The sequence below is a fragment of the Etheostoma cragini genome, chromosome 14 (assembly GCF_013103735.1).
Source record: "Etheostoma cragini isolate CJK2018 chromosome 14, CSU_Ecrag_1.0, whole genome shotgun sequence".
Classification (NCBI taxonomy): Eukaryota; Metazoa; Chordata; class Actinopteri; order Perciformes; family Percidae; genus Etheostoma; species Etheostoma cragini.
Window position 1 is genome coordinate 4,203,230 of NC_048420.1, and position 16,676 is coordinate 4,219,905.

The 16,676-nt window shown below is 41.3% G+C and overlaps 1 long non-coding RNA gene across 1 annotated transcript; it reads right to left on the reverse strand.

Moving 5' to 3' along the window:
- Positions 1 to 4,421: 4,421 nt before the first annotated feature.
- Positions 4,422 to 5,357, reverse strand: LOC117956407. The gene is made up of 3 exons (XR_004659253.1): positions 5,293 to 5,357; positions 4,792 to 4,993; positions 4,422 to 4,711 (listed from the first exon to the last, which is right to left on the reverse strand). It is a non-coding gene; the product is annotated as an uncharacterized LOC117956407 (long non-coding RNA).
- Positions 5,358 to 16,676: the final 11,319 nt, after the last annotated feature.

Genomic DNA, 16,676 nt, shown 5'->3' on the forward strand with positions numbered 1-16,676 from the left:
AAGAAAAAATATATATATTTTTCTTTTCTCCTCCATGGTTCCAAGTTATTTTTAGATTTGGAATCATTAAATTCCATTTTAGTTGAATTTTTAGACTTCCCATAAAGTTCTTGAATAAATACAAACTAATATTTCCTCTAAAGTTTTAATGTCTAACTCTAAAACCACAAAATTATTTTTTAGTAATGTTGAATGCTTTCTCAAAGTTGTGACAGGGATACATATTTATAAGCTTAAAGGGAGTCTCTTCAGTTTTTGATATCCCACATATTTTTAATGGCAAAAGAAAAATATTACCGGTACTTTACCATGTTTACCATTACTGGTGGGGATTGCCTTGATAACCACAGAATTGTTTTCCCAAAATTTTACATTGAATCAGTAATACATTCAATTCTAGAAAATTACCTCATGTCCCCAGCAGATTTAATCAGATACAGTTTCTAAGCAAGCTTAGGCCAGATAACGTGGGCATGTGTAAACATTCAAGCTTTTAGATACAAATATTATTTCTCAATATTAGATACAAATAACACCTGCAAAATTCTGGGATACGCGCAATGTGTCGCAGTCATTCAATTCAATTCAATTCAATTCAATTTTATTTATAGTATCAATTCATAACAAGAGTTATCTCAAGACACTATACAGATAGACCACACTCCAGAATTTACAAGGACCCAACAGTTCTAGTAGTCTCCTCCAGAGCAAGCAACAGTGCGACAGTGGCGAGGAAAAACTTCCTTTTAGGCAGAAACCTCGGTCAGACCCAGGCTCTTAGTAGGCGGTGTCTGACGGGCCGGTTGGGGTTGGAATGAAGAGTGGCAATAACAAAAATAGACAAAAATTTGTAGTCTGTAGCAGTTCTTTGTAGTAGTTTGCGGCATAGCAGGACATAGCAGGGCACTGCAGTGTAGCAGTAGAACATGGCATCACAGAACATGGAGCGGGACCAAGGCGACAGATGCTACCCTGATTTTGGAGCCTCTCTGATCCAAGGGAACATTCTGGGGAAATGCAGTCATGGCAACAGACTTCCGATTTAACACTATTTGTTGAGTTTTTGATGTTGGTATATTTATATCTGTCAATTCCCAGTAAATGGTTAAAAAAAACGTTGTTACTTAGTCAAACTACTATTTAAACTAAGGGTTAGGAAACAAGAACGTGATCACTAATGTTAACATAAGCACTTTGGCTCTGTGAATGTCAATGTTAAAGTCAACTATTTCCCGTCCCTCATCCTCTCACTCTGTACGTAATATTAGCTTAGACCTTACAATTGTTTCTCACTCCCTAACTCATTGTTATGACGGGACATAAGTGAGAAATGCGGGTAGGCCAAGGCTCGAAGAGGGAGATTAGCAGACGTTGGCCAACATATTTATAAAAGTCACATTTGAAGTACAAATTTGTATTAATTTCAGCTTTCAAATTGTATAGAGTTTAAAAAAAATAAAAGTTTTTTATAACTATTTGAATTATATTCGCCTTTCAGGAATCATTCCCACAGCCCTAATATATAGCCCTAATATTTTGGTAGTGGCAATAAATGGAACCGTCCGGCTGAGTAGTTTTTTCTTTGCACAAAAACCATGGTTTTTATTTTTTATTATTTATAGAGGAAGAATGTGCACAGACACGGCAGGCGTAAACACTGTTTATTGTCATTGACGGGTCTAGTGTTGGAGAGGCCACAATAATGTAATAAATCATTATTTAAGGGATTATTTGAGGCCAACTGTTGTAGTGGAAATGAGGCTTGTGCATATGTGCCCAACTCCACAAGTGAGATTTATAAAATGGAATCAGACGTACGTGCGACTTTATAAATCTGGTGAATGGTGTGAAAGCATATTTCTGTCTTTGTATGACTGTTTTAGTAGTCAATCTATAGAGCTGCATCTTACCGTTTTGTTTTTATTTAGGGCCAATGTTGTGTTAACTTGGCCTTTATTGAGTGCCCGTAACCACAACCTTGTTTGTCTGATATCATTTAGTCATAATTGCATCCTTGAATAACTTGTCAGAACCTGCAGCAGCGCCTGGGGAAGAGCAACATCCAGGCCTGGCTGGGCCGGCCTGGATGCCACTCCTTAAACTAATTATACTTGTGATAAAATTCTAATCTTATCAGGAAAGGTTGGATAACTACTGGACTGACCTAATGTTACCAGGACAGGTTGGATAACTACTGGACTAACCTAACGTTACCAGGACAGGTTGGATAACTACTGGACTAACCTAACGTTACCAGGACAGGTTTGATAACTACTGGACTAACCTCCCAGCTAACAATTTTTGGTTTCCAGAACGTTTTGGGAACGTTCGTTTTTGGCTGCGGGGACGTTCCCTGAAGGTTTGTTTTGGTTGTCTGTTGGTTGTCTGTTGGTTGATTGTAAGGTTTTCCTAACGTTCTCGGAACGTTCCCCTAACGTTCTCTTAAAGTTACATCCTTTAGAGAACGTTGGAACCTTTAGCGAACGTTACGGGAACGTTCCCTCAACGTTGCAACCTTTAGAGAACGTTACGGAACGGTCCCTTAACATTGCAACCTTTAGATAACGTTAGGGGAACTTTCACTGTAACCATAAACGAACGTTCCCAGAACGTTAAGAAAAGATTAGATTCCCCTAACCTTTAAAAAAAACTAACACCCATACCATTTGTGTGTATGTATGTACTTTATACACACACACACACACACATACATACATACATACAAAAGTTATATGAGTAGGAATGAATGAACAGGCAAACTTGATGGCATTTCAAAACTTTAATAGTCAAACAACTAGAAAAATACAAAAAAGATAAGGATGTAGAGCAAATGTAGTGCAAGATGCATAAAGATAAGTTTGTAAAGTGTGTGCAAAATAAGTCACAAAAATAAATAAATATATAAATATAAATATATATATAAATATATGTATATTAATAAAAAAATTAAAAAGGGGCTCCATGGTTTCACGGCTCAGTCCTTCTCAGCTGAAACAGAAATAAACAAAAGTTAGACATGTAATACTAAGAATGAATACATTGACAAAAGAATTTTTTTATGAACTTTATTATGAACATCACGCAGAAGAACTTCAGTTTACCGCCTGTGTGGGGCAAACTTCAGAACTTTCCCAAGCTTCTGCAGCAGTCAGCACAGGGTTTTCTGGCAGGCCGCTAAAGTAGAAGTCAAAATGAAGCAAAATTACTAGTCAAATTAAAACCTCTTGTCAGCGAAGCTAAGCATAATACTAATGTGAACAATGAAATAACACCTGCCTGTTATATCCCTGCATACAGCCAGGTCCTGGAAGGCTTTCTTTGTTTTTCTTCCCTGCAAGCTGTACTGTCAGCATGCGGTGGATGGCATCACTTCCAGTACAACCACCAAGGGTTGACAGGAAAAGTTGCTGTAAAACATATAGTAACAAATTATACATACAGTGTAGAGCTTGTACAATCTCATTTTGTAAGAGAAGTCAGTTCAGTTAAGATATTGGATTTTATGCAATTATATAGTGTTCGTCTTAGGGCAGGACTATGGCCACTTAATTATATATATATACTGTAGATATACACACATACACACACACAATAATTACTTATAAATATATACCGTATATATACACACATATACACACAGACACACACACACACACACACACAGACACACACACACACACACACACAAGCAACTTGAGTCTTACCTCTCATTTTGATCTCCATGTATGAGCCACCTCCTTCTGTGTGAGTTCTTCTGTTTAAAACAACAAAAACATAATGTTACTCTAGTGATCCTTGCCATTAAATTGTACTTCATTGCAAACGCAAAATTCAAAGCAACTGTACCTTCAACTGGGTCCCAAGCTGAAGTTGCAATCTGTGGTAGGGTCACTAAAGACTCATCCTGCTCTGGGCAACCAGCTGGTTTCTTGCATGGCATTGTTACACATAAAAATAAATTATATATGATTATCATGTAAGATGATTAAGTTGATAGGTTGCCTGCACATGCACTTACAAAATATGAACCTATTCTGTTACATTAGACAATTAGAAAAAGTATATATAAAAAACGTACATGCAGGTGGTGGAGGAAGTGTTATCTGCTGAGCTAAAAAAGACAGGAAGAGACAAACATGAGAACGATCACATGATGTGCACCATGTTGATTGTCAGTGGTTCCACGTTAAGAAATGTGACTGTTTCTTATATGCATGCATACATTTTAACTTACAGACAGGGCTTTCAGACACACGCTCCGTCCTGGACAGTTTATCTGGTCGTGCAACAGATTCATCTGTAATACAGAGACCATATAATTTTTACTGATTGCAAAATATAAAATTTGAAATATGTAAAAAATGTAGTCTATAATTAAGGTCCTACCATCGCTTGAAGAATCAAGCAAGCAAGATGTAGGAATCTATTTTAAGAGAACATTTTTGATCCAGTAGCGCAAAAAAAGAAAAAGAAAAGCATTTCCATACAGAGAGAATTATTTATGAACATATAGTATAGCAGCAATAGGTTACCTGTACAGCCATATTTTTTTAACTGGATATTTGACCCAGCTGCTGTTGGGAAAATGGCACACTTTGACTTGGAGCAGAAGAAGGTGACAGGGAGCTCCTGAAGAGCATGAGCAGCTCATCCATCTTCTCCTCAAATGTATCCATCCGCTGTGCCATGTGGGTAACGGGTGTCCTCATGGCTATGAAAAAACGAATGCTGTTAGTTTTGTTGTTATACATTATCTACTTATATGTGAACAACTTAAGTGAGTCTTCTTACCTCTCATTTCTGTCTCCATTGCTGAGCCACCGCCCTATTTTTGTGATAATGTTCTGCTGTTAAGAACAACAAAAAAGTTAAAGTTTCTCTCAAGTTCCTTGTCATGCAATTGTATTTAACTGGAAAAATTCAAAGCCAATGTACCGTCAACTGGGTCCCAAGTTGAAGTGACAGGCTGAGCTTGCGTTAGACCCATCCAGCTCTGGGCGACCGGCTGGTTTCCTGTGTGAGGTTAACTCATCTAAAGAAAAGTACATATGAATGTTGGTCAGTTCATTTATGGTAGGTTTCTTGCACATGCCATTTCAGAAGATGAACCTATGCTGTTACGTTTAGAAAATCTCTTGTCTTGCAACTTACATGCAGGTGGTGGAGGCAATGACGTCTAATGACCTGAAAGGAAGACACACACATCAGAATAGTCACATGATATGAACCAGGTTGAATGTAGTTCCGTGGCAGGAAATGTGTTTCCTAAATACATGCACAATGTTAACTTACGGACAGGGATTCCAGACACATGCCCTGTAACGGAATGCTTTCTTGTTTGTGTAACAGATTCATCTGAAATAACAGATCTTACAATTTGTTCTGATTGCAAAAAGAATATTTAAATGTATACAGTCAGTGTAAACATTGTACTTGACAGGATTTCTGCATTGTAGCCCAGATACTTTGTAATAGGGAGACACAGCATCCACAGAAATGCATGGGGTTAGTTTGTAAAGCCAGTATTGCAGCTGTGTAGCATACACATATTATGTCCCTTGCTATATCTTTCACTCAGCTTGCCGAAAACTGCCTGAAGTGCATTGCAAGATTTATTTGTTTATTTGTTTATTTCAAAGGATCCCCATTAGCTGACGCCAAGACGACAGCTAATCTTCCTGGGGTCCAAACAATACATACAAAACACAATAAATACAACCAAAATTACTCACAAACATATATATAAATTCACAAACAAAACTGACAATGCAAATAGTTTTAACACACTAAATATAATAAAGAATAATATAGCACATGATACAACCTCACTCAACAAATCCAGACAATATTATGATATCGAAAACAAATGTAATCTAAGACTTTTTTTAAAACCAGTTTTTCCCACGTTGTCCCGAATCCCAACTGGAAGATTGTTCCAATATACAATTGACCTATAAAACACAGTCCTCTTCATACAGTCAGATTTAGGTAGTGGTAAAGAAATCTGTCGACTATTCACCCCTCTTGTAAAATGTGAATGCATATCTGAGATGGCTGCCGATCTACCTGCCTAAAAGACTTTGATTGTACTGGCTTTATTTATGTACTGCATACTACAACTAATTAAAAAAAAGACCGACAATATAAGATAGGGATACTGTATATTATTTGTAACATAAATGCAAGCATGTTAACATGATGACAAAAAACATACAATGCAACAAAGCAGACACGTCGTGCACAGCAGCAAACAAAGGGTAAGATATATGCCAATCCATTTAAAGCACAACTCTGGCCTTGCCTTTATGAATGGGAGTGCTAGGGGCCCAACTATGAGAGCATCAAAATAAAAAATTTTAAAACACTAAGAAGCCTCGACACAACATGAGACTTCAGTCTCACCTGGGGCAACACATGAACTCAGCAACGAGAACATTGTTTGTGCAAAAAGAGTTTACTAAAAAGAAAAGACTTTCGAGCAACTCATAGCATAGCAAGATGGTGACAAAGGGAAATATTTCTGCTAAAGTGAATTTTATTACAGGTTGGATAACTACTGGACTAACCTAATGTTACCAGGACAGGTTGGATAACTACTAGACTAACCTAATGTTACCAGGACAGGTTGGATAACTAACCTTAAGGCCTTCTCCTTCTGTCTGCAGTCTGGAAGCAACACCATCAGTGACAGCTGTGTCTGATCGCCACTTCATGTTGAATGTACTTGTGTGGAAAGTATATAGTAATGTTTTAATAAATAGTATGATAAAGATAGACGTTCTGTTAATATCTTTTTAGAGCTTGTATACCTAACAAGTTCTTAAAACAGGTAGCATCTGAATATAATTATTCAGTTTGAAGCTTCCTGGGTCCAGGTCTCAATTTGATGGAAAAATAGACATTAACAAACAGTTTATACTATATACACACCCAAAAATGAGTACAGCTAAAACACAGCTCACTCACAATTACATCCCTTCAACTCCGACTAAACTTTACTGAACAGCTGATGACAAAGTGGTCATAAACGGTAATGTGCTAAAAGATCTCTCGTCCCACCAACATTAGCTAGAACTAGTGCTAACTAAAAACAGGATAACGTTAGCAGCATAACGTTAATGCTACTATTATTTCACATACCCAAACTAACTTAACTTACCTCTTATAACAAAATTTCCAGCCATTCGGGTGACCTTTTTCTTAAAGGCAGGATCCACCAGCACGTCAACCAAATATTGTCTAAGGGCAACATAAAAAACAAACTTCTTAGACATTTTTTGAGCACAAGTGTGGAACAGATCGTGCAGTGTCGTGAATCAATGTAAAACAATTATTATCTGTGTATGCGCAAACACTTGTGCATGCGCAGGACGGATTGTGCAGGCACCAAGGATCGGTTATCGACAATAGCAGTTTATGATTGGGGCGTGGGTAAATGAGCAGCAGCTCATATATATACAATGAGCACCAGAAAACAGCACAGTCTGAACGGGGCTGACACAGAGGGTACTAAGAATTTTTTCCCACAAGCTATTACCAGCAAACAACTTCCGAAACATGTTTTCTGGAACTCACACATCTACAGTATATTAACTTGTGGGAAAGCATTCATAATTTGGGCGCTTTAAGAGCTCTACTATACTATACAGAGGTAAAAAGTAGGAAACATTAAACAGGGTGGATGAATCTGGATGACTTACACAACACCACATCTTTCCATTCTATAGAGTTTTTCTTTGGGAGAAACACTTTTAGAATATAATTTAAAGTTAAACAGAGACCTTGAATAAGCAACTCCTTAATTATTTCATTTTATGTGAATGGTATTTTAAATCCAGCTAAAAGAAGTAAGATACTGTCATCAGTGGAAAAGGAAAATGCACAAGTTGCTTTTGCAAGAGACACAACTTACCCCATCAGTACATGAGAAACTAAAGCGAATGGGATTTTGTCTATTATTGATCGTACATTTCAGGCCATTGGAGAGGTGTAGCATCGGAAAACTGAGATGTTTCAGACAAGGAAGGGAGATATATCTGTATTTTAGAAGAAATTGAGGATTCTGGCATATCATTATGCAGTAGCTATGCTTTTGCTCGAAGGGAATGTGCTTTTTAGAGAAAGAATATTGTAGTTGAGGATTGAGGCCAGAGGAATTCTCATAGGGGTTAAGTAATATCCTTTTGTGCTCAGGAAAAGAAACAAAAACAATTAACAATAATTAATCTTACATTATAAATCTGATTGTTACGCACTGATAACAAGAATGAATAAAAAATGTATACATCCATCCATCCATCTTCATCCGCTTATCCGGTATCGGGTCGCGGGGTCAGCAGCTCCAATAGGGGACCCCAAACTTCCCTTTCCCGAGCCACATCAACCAGCTGGGGGATCCCGAGGCGTTCCCAGGCCAGGTTGGAGATATAATCTTTCCACCTAGTCCTGGGTCTTCTGCGAGGCCTCGTTTCCAGCTGGACTTGCCTGGAACACCTCCCTAGGGAGGCGCCCAGGAGGCATCCTTACCAGATGCCCGAACCACCTCAACTGGCTCCTTTCGACGCGAAGGAGCAGCGGCTCTACTCCGAGCTCCTCTTGGATGACTGAGCTTCTCACCCTATCTCTAAGGGAGACGCCAGCCACCCTCCTGAGAAAACCCGTTTCGGCCGCTTGTACCCTGGATCTTGTTCTTTCGGTCATGACCCAGCCTTCATGACCATAGGTGAGGGTAGGAACTGCCCGGTAGATCGAGAGCTTTGCCTTCTGGCTCAGCTCTCTTTTTGTCACAACGGTGCGATAAACAGAATGTAATACCGCACCGGCTGCTCCGATTCTCCGACCAATCTCAGGCTCCATGTTCCCCTCACTCGCGAACAAGACCCCAAGGTACTTTAACTCCTTCCCTTGAGGTAAGGTCTCACTCCCTACCCGGAGAAAGCACTCCATTGGTTTCCTGCTGAGAACCATGGCCTCAGATTTAGAGGTGCTGATCCTCATCCCAGCCGCTTCACACTCGGCTGCGAACCGATCCAGTGAGTGCTGAAGGTCACAGACCGATGACGCCATCAGGACCACATCATCTGCAAAAAGCAGCGATGAGATCCCGAGCCCACCGAACTGCAACCCCTCCCCGCCCCGACTACGCCTCGATATCCTGTCCATATATATTACAAACAGGATTGGTGACAAAGCGCAGCCCTGGCGGAGGCCAACCCTCACCTGGAACTAGTCCGACTTACTGCCGAGAACCCGGACACAGCTCTCGCTTTGGTCATACAGAGATTGGATGGCCCTGAGAAGGGACCCCCTCACCTCATACTCCCGCAGCACCTCCCACAATTTCTCCCGGGGGACCCGGTCATACGCCTTCTCCAGATCCACAAAACACATGTAGACTGGTTGGGCATACTCCCAGCCCCCCTCCAAGATCCTTGCGAGAGTAAAGATCTGATCCGTTCTTCCACGCCAGGACGGAATACACATTGTTCCTCTTCAATCCGAGGTTCGACTATCGGCCGAACCCTCCTTTTTGAAGAGGGGAACCACCAACCCGGTCTGCCACTCCTTATGCACCGTCCCAGACTTCCACGCAATGTTGAAGAGGCGTGTCAACCAAGACATCCCCTCCACACCCAGAGCTTTCAGCATTTCTGGACGGATCTCATCAATCCCTGGGGCTTTGCCGCTGTGGAGTTGTTTGACTACCTCAGCCGCTTCCACCAGGGAAATTGACGACAATCCCCCATCATCCTCCAGCTCTGCCTCTACCACAGAGGGCGTGTCAGCTGGATTTAGGAGTTCCTCAAAGTGCTCCTTCCACCGCTCTATTACCTCCCCAGTCAGAGGTCAACAACGTCCCATCCTTACTGTATACAGCTTGGATGGTTCCTCGCTTCCCCCTCCTCAGGTGGCAAACGGTTTTCCAGAAGCACCTTGGTGCCAACCGAAAGTCCTTCTCCATGTCTTCTCCGAACTTCTCCCACACCCGATGCTTTGCCTCTGTCACGGCAGAGGCTGCAGCCCTTCGGGCCCGTCGGTGCCCTGCATCTGCCTCCGGAGTCCTCCGGGATAACATATCCCGGAAAATTTATAATTTTTTAAATAAATAAATAATAATAATAACAATAATAATAACAATAATAATAGCAATAATAATGATAACAATAATAATTTTGGCTAAACAGAAAATTACTTGTCTGGCTCAAAATCAATTTTTGGCAAGGAAGCTACAAAAACAACAAGATAGATAGATAAATAGATAGATATTTATTGATCCCCAAAAATGGGAAATTACGGTGTTACAGCAGCACACGTACATTAGTCACACAACACAGAATAAACAGCGTCACACAACACAATGTATAAAATAAGGGAACCTGTACACACAACCAGAGGTGGGTAGTAACGAGTTACATTTACTCCGTTACAGTTACTTGAGTACGTTTTCGAAAAAATTGTACTTCTAGGAGTAGTTTTAAATCACTATACTTTTACTTTTACTTGAGTAGATTAGTGAAAAATAAACTGTACTCTTACTCCGCTACATTAGGCTACAATGAGCTCGTTACTCGTTACTACGCTTCATTGTTTTTACCCCAGCGTACGTCTCATTTTAATGTTTTATTTTGACAGAGAGAGAGAGTCTTCCGCTGAAGGCTCTACCACGTGACTGTGCTTCACCAATCACACGTCGTTGTGCAGTCACGTGACCACACTTGTTTCAGCAGCGGGACAGGTTAGCCCATAGACATATAAAGAGGTTAGCTTTACAGTCGTAGCAAAGCAAAGACGCAGAATCAAAAGTCGCCAAGGCAACGCAGACCAGGATGACCAACCCCCTCCACCCCGGCCTCATAGTGAAAGCGGCGTCTTCTGTGTCGACCAAACAAACCGACACGTGAGCGTTCAACAACTCAACCTCTAACCTGAGGAGACGTAGCGGTAGTTTTAGTTCTTGCTGTGGAGAGGTGGCTGTTTGTCTTTTAGGTTACATACAGAATGTTTTACATATGCAGTATCCATCCAAATTTGATGTGACAAGTCTCTCTCAAGTAAGCTAATTTGTAATTAATAAATTAATTTTAATTTATTTTATTGATTTGATGAACTCTAATTTACCTAAAGATGATTATTTTGCATTTTTGTGCTGATTGATGAGAAATAAATCAGACGTTACTCAACAGTTACTCACTACTTGAGTAGTTTTTTCATCAAGTACTTTTTTACTCTTACTCAAGTAATTATTTGGATGACTACTTTTACTTTTACTTGAGTCAAATTATTCTGAAGTAACAGTACTTTTACTTGAGTACAATTTTTGGCTACTCTACCCACCTCTGCACACAACCTTGTTCAACAGATGAGCAACAAATTGGAAATCCTTAATTCTCTCAACTTATCTGGTCCATCAGAGGAACAAAACCAAATATTATCAGCTACTAAGAGGTAAATATCTCCATCTCCAAAGTGAATAAGTCGCCTGGCCCAGATGGCTTTCCACCTGAGTGGTATAAGCTTTTTGACTTGAGACTCATTGAAATATTAAGTATACTTGCCAAAAAAAAGATCTCTACACTGACAGAGGTGAATCATGGCCCTCTTTTAACACAACTTAAAGATGACTTACAGAGATAGAATTCCATCTCTTTCCTTGGCACCAGTCATAGACTTGACTCTATATAGATGAAAATCCTTCCAAGGTATCTCCTGTAGAAATTCCCCCTAAACAACTCTCTGAATTTAACAATTTCATTTCCAGGTTTAGGCAAGGAAAGAATACTAGGGTCACATTAAAACCCCCACAACTCTGGAAACAGGAAGGAGCAAGGAGTTTGTTTATGTTAACGATGAAACCTCTGTGCATGCCAAAGTTAGTCATGGAGTCCCACAAGGATCTGTGCTCGGTCCAATCCTGTTCACTTTATATATGCTTCCTTTAGGCAGTATTATCAGGAAGCACTCCATAAACTTTCATTGTTATTCAGATGATACTCAATATAGCTGTCAATCAAGTCGGATGAAACTTATCAGTTAGCTAAACTTCATATGTGCCATCAGGATATTAAAACCTGGATGACCTGTAATTATCTAATTTGTTAAACTCAGATAAAACTGAAGTTATTGCTCTGGGACCCAAGCACCTCCGTGGCGCATTATCCAAAGAGATAGTTACTCTGGATGGCATCACCTTGGCCTCCAGCACCACTGTGAGGAATCTTGGTGTTATCTTTGATCAGGACATGTCCTTTAATTCCCACATAAAGCTAATTTCAAGGATCGCCTTTTTTTGCCTACGTAATATTGCAAAAATAAGGAATATCCTGTCTAAAACTGATGCAGAAAAACTAGTCCATGCATTTGTCACTTCTAGGCTGGATTACTGCAATTCTTTATTATCAGGCGTCTCGAAAAAGTCCATAAAAACTCTTCAGCTGATCCAGAATGCTGCAGCACGTGTTCTGACAGGAACCAGGAAGAGATCACATCTCTCCTGTTTTAGCTTCTCTGCATTGGCTTCCTGTAAAATCCAGAATAGAATTTAAAATCCTTCTTCTCACCTACAAAGCTCTTCATGGCCAGGCACCATCTTATCTTAAAGAGCTCATAGTACCTTACAACCCTACAAGAGCACTACGCTCCCAGAATGCAGGGTTACTTGTGGTTCCTAGAGTCTCTAAAAGTAGAACGGGAGCCAGAGCGTTCAGCTATCAGGCTCTCCTGTGGAACCAGGTTCCAGTTTGGGTTCAGGAGGCAGACACCGTCTCCATATTTAAGAGTAGGCTTAAGACTTTCCTTTTTGATAAAGTTTATAGTTAGGGCATAGAATTGAATACTGTTAGGGAGTGAGGAGTCTCAGCGTCCGCCTAACCCGGCCCACCTGCTTCTTGTCATAGTTGTCAGATCCATCTATCGCATAATCAAGAATATAATAAAACTAAAGGGAGACTTGGCATACAGCCCGATCCGGTTGGGGAGAGTTCTAGCCTGACCAGGCCCCTCTCTTTACCCTGTCTCTCTTGGTTATGCTCTGATAAAGCTTATAGTTAGGACATAGAATTTAATATTGTTAGGGAGTGAGGAGTCGCAGCGTCCGCCTAATTCGGCCCACCTGCTTCTCGTCGTAGTTGTCATATCTATCTATCATATAATCAAGAATATAATAAAACTAGAGGGAGACTTGGCGTACAGCCCGATCCGGTTGGGGAGAGTTCTAGGCCGACCAGGCTCCTCTCTTTACCCTGTCTCTCCTAGTTATGCGTTAACAGTTTTAGACAGCTGGGGACTTCCTTTGACACACTGAGCTCCTCTCTCCTCTATCTTTCTATCTTTCCATTTGTGTGCATCCATGTCCCAGAAATGCTTGTTACTAACCCAGCTCTGGGGAGTCAGTCCTTATGTTCTTTTTTCCTCAGCATGTTCCCTCGGGTCAGAGAGGCTCCAAAATCATGGTAGCAGCTGTCGCCATGGTCCCGCTACACGTTCTGGGATGCCATGTTCATCTTGCTACACTCTGTGGTGCCCAGCTACGTCCTGCTGTGCCTTGCTATCGGAATCAGAATCAGAATCAGCTTTATTCGCCAGGTATGAGGACACATACGAGGAATTTATCTTTTGAGCATCGTTACTCACACTGTGCTTACACATACATATGAACCAAAACAGAAATATACACACTAATATATACATAATATATACATACTCTAAACAGAAACAATATAGAGGCATGAGTGCAATGAAGAGATCGATACAATTATTTAAATGTGCGTAGTGCAAGGGTACTGGGATAAAATAGTATTATGTTATTATATTACAATATGAATGGTATGAACAGTATGAACATATGAACAGTTCTGAAAAATAGGAAATGAGAATGATGAATAAATAATAAAATATATAATTGAGATGTGAGAGTGGGAATGAAGAGTAATACTAAATAAGTGTAATAATACAGGTGCTGTATAGACAGTGTTACAGTGTTATTGACCAGAACTGAACCTGACACTGTGGGTCAGAAGTCAGCTGTTCATCAGAGAGATGGCTTGTGGGTAGAAACTGTTCCTGAAGCTGTTGGTTTTGGCGAACAGTGCTCTTTAGCGCCTACCAGAGGGGAGAAGCTGGAACAGGTTGTGTCCGGGGTGAGATGGGTCTGTAGTGATGGTTCCTGCCCGTTTCCTGACTCTGGAGGTGTATAAGTCATGGACGGAGGGCAGGTTGCACCGATGATCCGTTCTGCAGTCCTAACTGTCCGTTGTAGAAGTGGACCAGCAGCTCCTTAGGCAGGTTGAGCTTCCTGAGCTGGCGCAGGAAGTACAGTCTCTGCTGGGCCTTTTTAATAATGGTGACTGTGTTGGGCTCCCACTTCAGGTCCTGGGATATGGTGGATCCCAGAAACCTGAAGGATTCCACAACAGACACAGGGCTGTTGAGTATGGTGATGGGGGGAAGAGTGGGGGGTCTCCTCCTGAAGTCCACTTTCATCGCCACAGTTTTGAGCGTGGCGAAGGCCTCCTCTTTGGACTGACTGAGCTGCCTGAGTCTTGCTGTGAACCAGGGTTTTTGGTTGTTGTATGTGCAGAAGGTTTTTTGTCGGCACACACATGTCCTCACAAAAGCTAATGTAAGATGTCACAGTGTCAGTTAGTTCGTCCAGATCAGTGGCTGCAGCCTCAAAGACACTCATATCAGTACAGTCAAAGCAGGCCTGTAAATCCAGCTTTGACTCGTTGGTCCAGCTTTTCACCCTCTTAACAACAGGTTTAACAGATTTAAGTTTCTGCCTGTAGGTCGGGACAAGATGAACCAGACAGTGATCAGAGAGTCCCAAGGCTTTGATTCTCCGCCTGTTTTCTCTGTCCCTCTTCTCCTATTCCTCTCTTGTCTTCGTCCTCGCCCCATCCCAATTACTCATCTCCATTGCCCTATCTCTCTTGCTCTCTGTGTCTCTCTCTGAATCTCTCTCTTTTTCTGTCCGTTGTCTTTCTGTCTCTCCCTTTCTTCTGTCTGTTTGGTTGTGCGTCTCTCTCCCTGTCGGCCCTGCTCTCTGTGTCTTTTCCCCTTTGTCCCTTTGGTTCCCTGTGTCTGTCTGGCTGTATTGTCCTGTGTCTCTCTTTCTCTTTGTTCTGTTTGTTGTCTGTCTCTCTCACTCACTCTCTCTTTTTCTAAGTGCGTCCCTGTATCTCCAACGTTCTGCCTTTTATCTCCTTCTGTCTGTCTTGCTATCTGCGTCTTTATCTCTCTGTGTCCCGCTAGCTCTCTCTTCTGGTCCCTCGCTCGCTACTGGTCTCAGCCCTTGTTCTGGACTTCCTTGTGCCCGCTATTAGTGCCTTTTCTTTGTCTGGTCCTTTGTCCCACCCTTCTCTTCGCGCTACGTAACCTCCTGCGTACCCTAGTCTCCGTCTTGTCCCTCTTTCGCCCTCTCCTTCATCCCCTTTCCTCATCTCCTATTCCTTGGTATCCTCCTTCCGGTCCCTCTCTCGCTCCCTCCTCCTCAGTCCTTCTCTCGCTCCCTCCTCCTCAGTCCCTCTCTCGCTCCCTCCTCCTCAGTCCCTCTCTCGCTCCCTCCTCCTCAGTTCCTCTCTCGCTCCCTCCTCCTCGGACCCTTTATCGCTCCCTCCTCCTCAGTCCCTTTCTCGCTCCCTCGTTAGTTCCCTTCCTTGGTCCCCAAACATTTTATCAATTCAATATTCTAAAATAAGATAGCTATGAAAACCATTCATCTATGTACTCACTATAATATTTTCATAAACAACTTTATTTTTGGTTTATTTGTGATTTGTGTTTTTATTTGGGATTTAGCTTGGAGTCGGTTGCACGAAACCAGATTGAATTGAGCCCAGCCAAGTAACCATGGAGATTTATTCTTTGCGGCTAGCCTGGTCCAGAGCAGGCTAACAGCCAGGCTAAGATTAATCCTGGAGTCGCATGTGTCAAATCAGCTGCAGCTCTGATCCGAAATAAACAAGTTTAACAGTTATTCTGTTGTCTTTTCCATGTGTTCTGCTTTATTTTATTAACATGCATTAGCCTACTTTTCACTGTTGTCGCGAGTTGGATTTAAACCCTACTACAGTTGTTTAGATGGTTAGAAATAGTTGCACTGGCACCCTGATGCGGAGTGGGCATGTCTGCCTGCAGACCTGTGAGCGGGCATGTCTGCCTGCAGACCTGTGAGTCGCCTCAGTGTCCACTCCCTCTGTAAAAGTAGAGATGAGCAGCGCCACGTCCGTGGTCTCAGCTTCAGGTTTATACAGGACGCGCTCCGAAGATTAAGTGTGACGATATTAATGTAGCGATGTTCCCAGATGATATCAATGGCAGACTGGTCAGAGACCAATACATTCATGATTTAATTTTCTTGTTGCTTGTCCTTCTCTAATAAAGGGTAGTTTGTGTTACTCCTTAATAAGTGGGCCTAATGTTTTTTTTATTATAGCTTACATTGGTTTCATAACCTTCTAAATAAGTCTCACATCACTGTTGTCATCATTGTTTTTCATATGATCACAGTGTGTATTGAAGTCACTTACTTCTTTTACTAGTTGTTGTCCCTTTCTGATTGTTCTGTATGAACATTAATTGTACACAGAATTAGGAATAATCTGATCTGAACCAGAGTGGTTGTCTGTTGTTGGACTTCTGTGCTAGTCATGGATTGTCCATAACAAACACCATGTTCG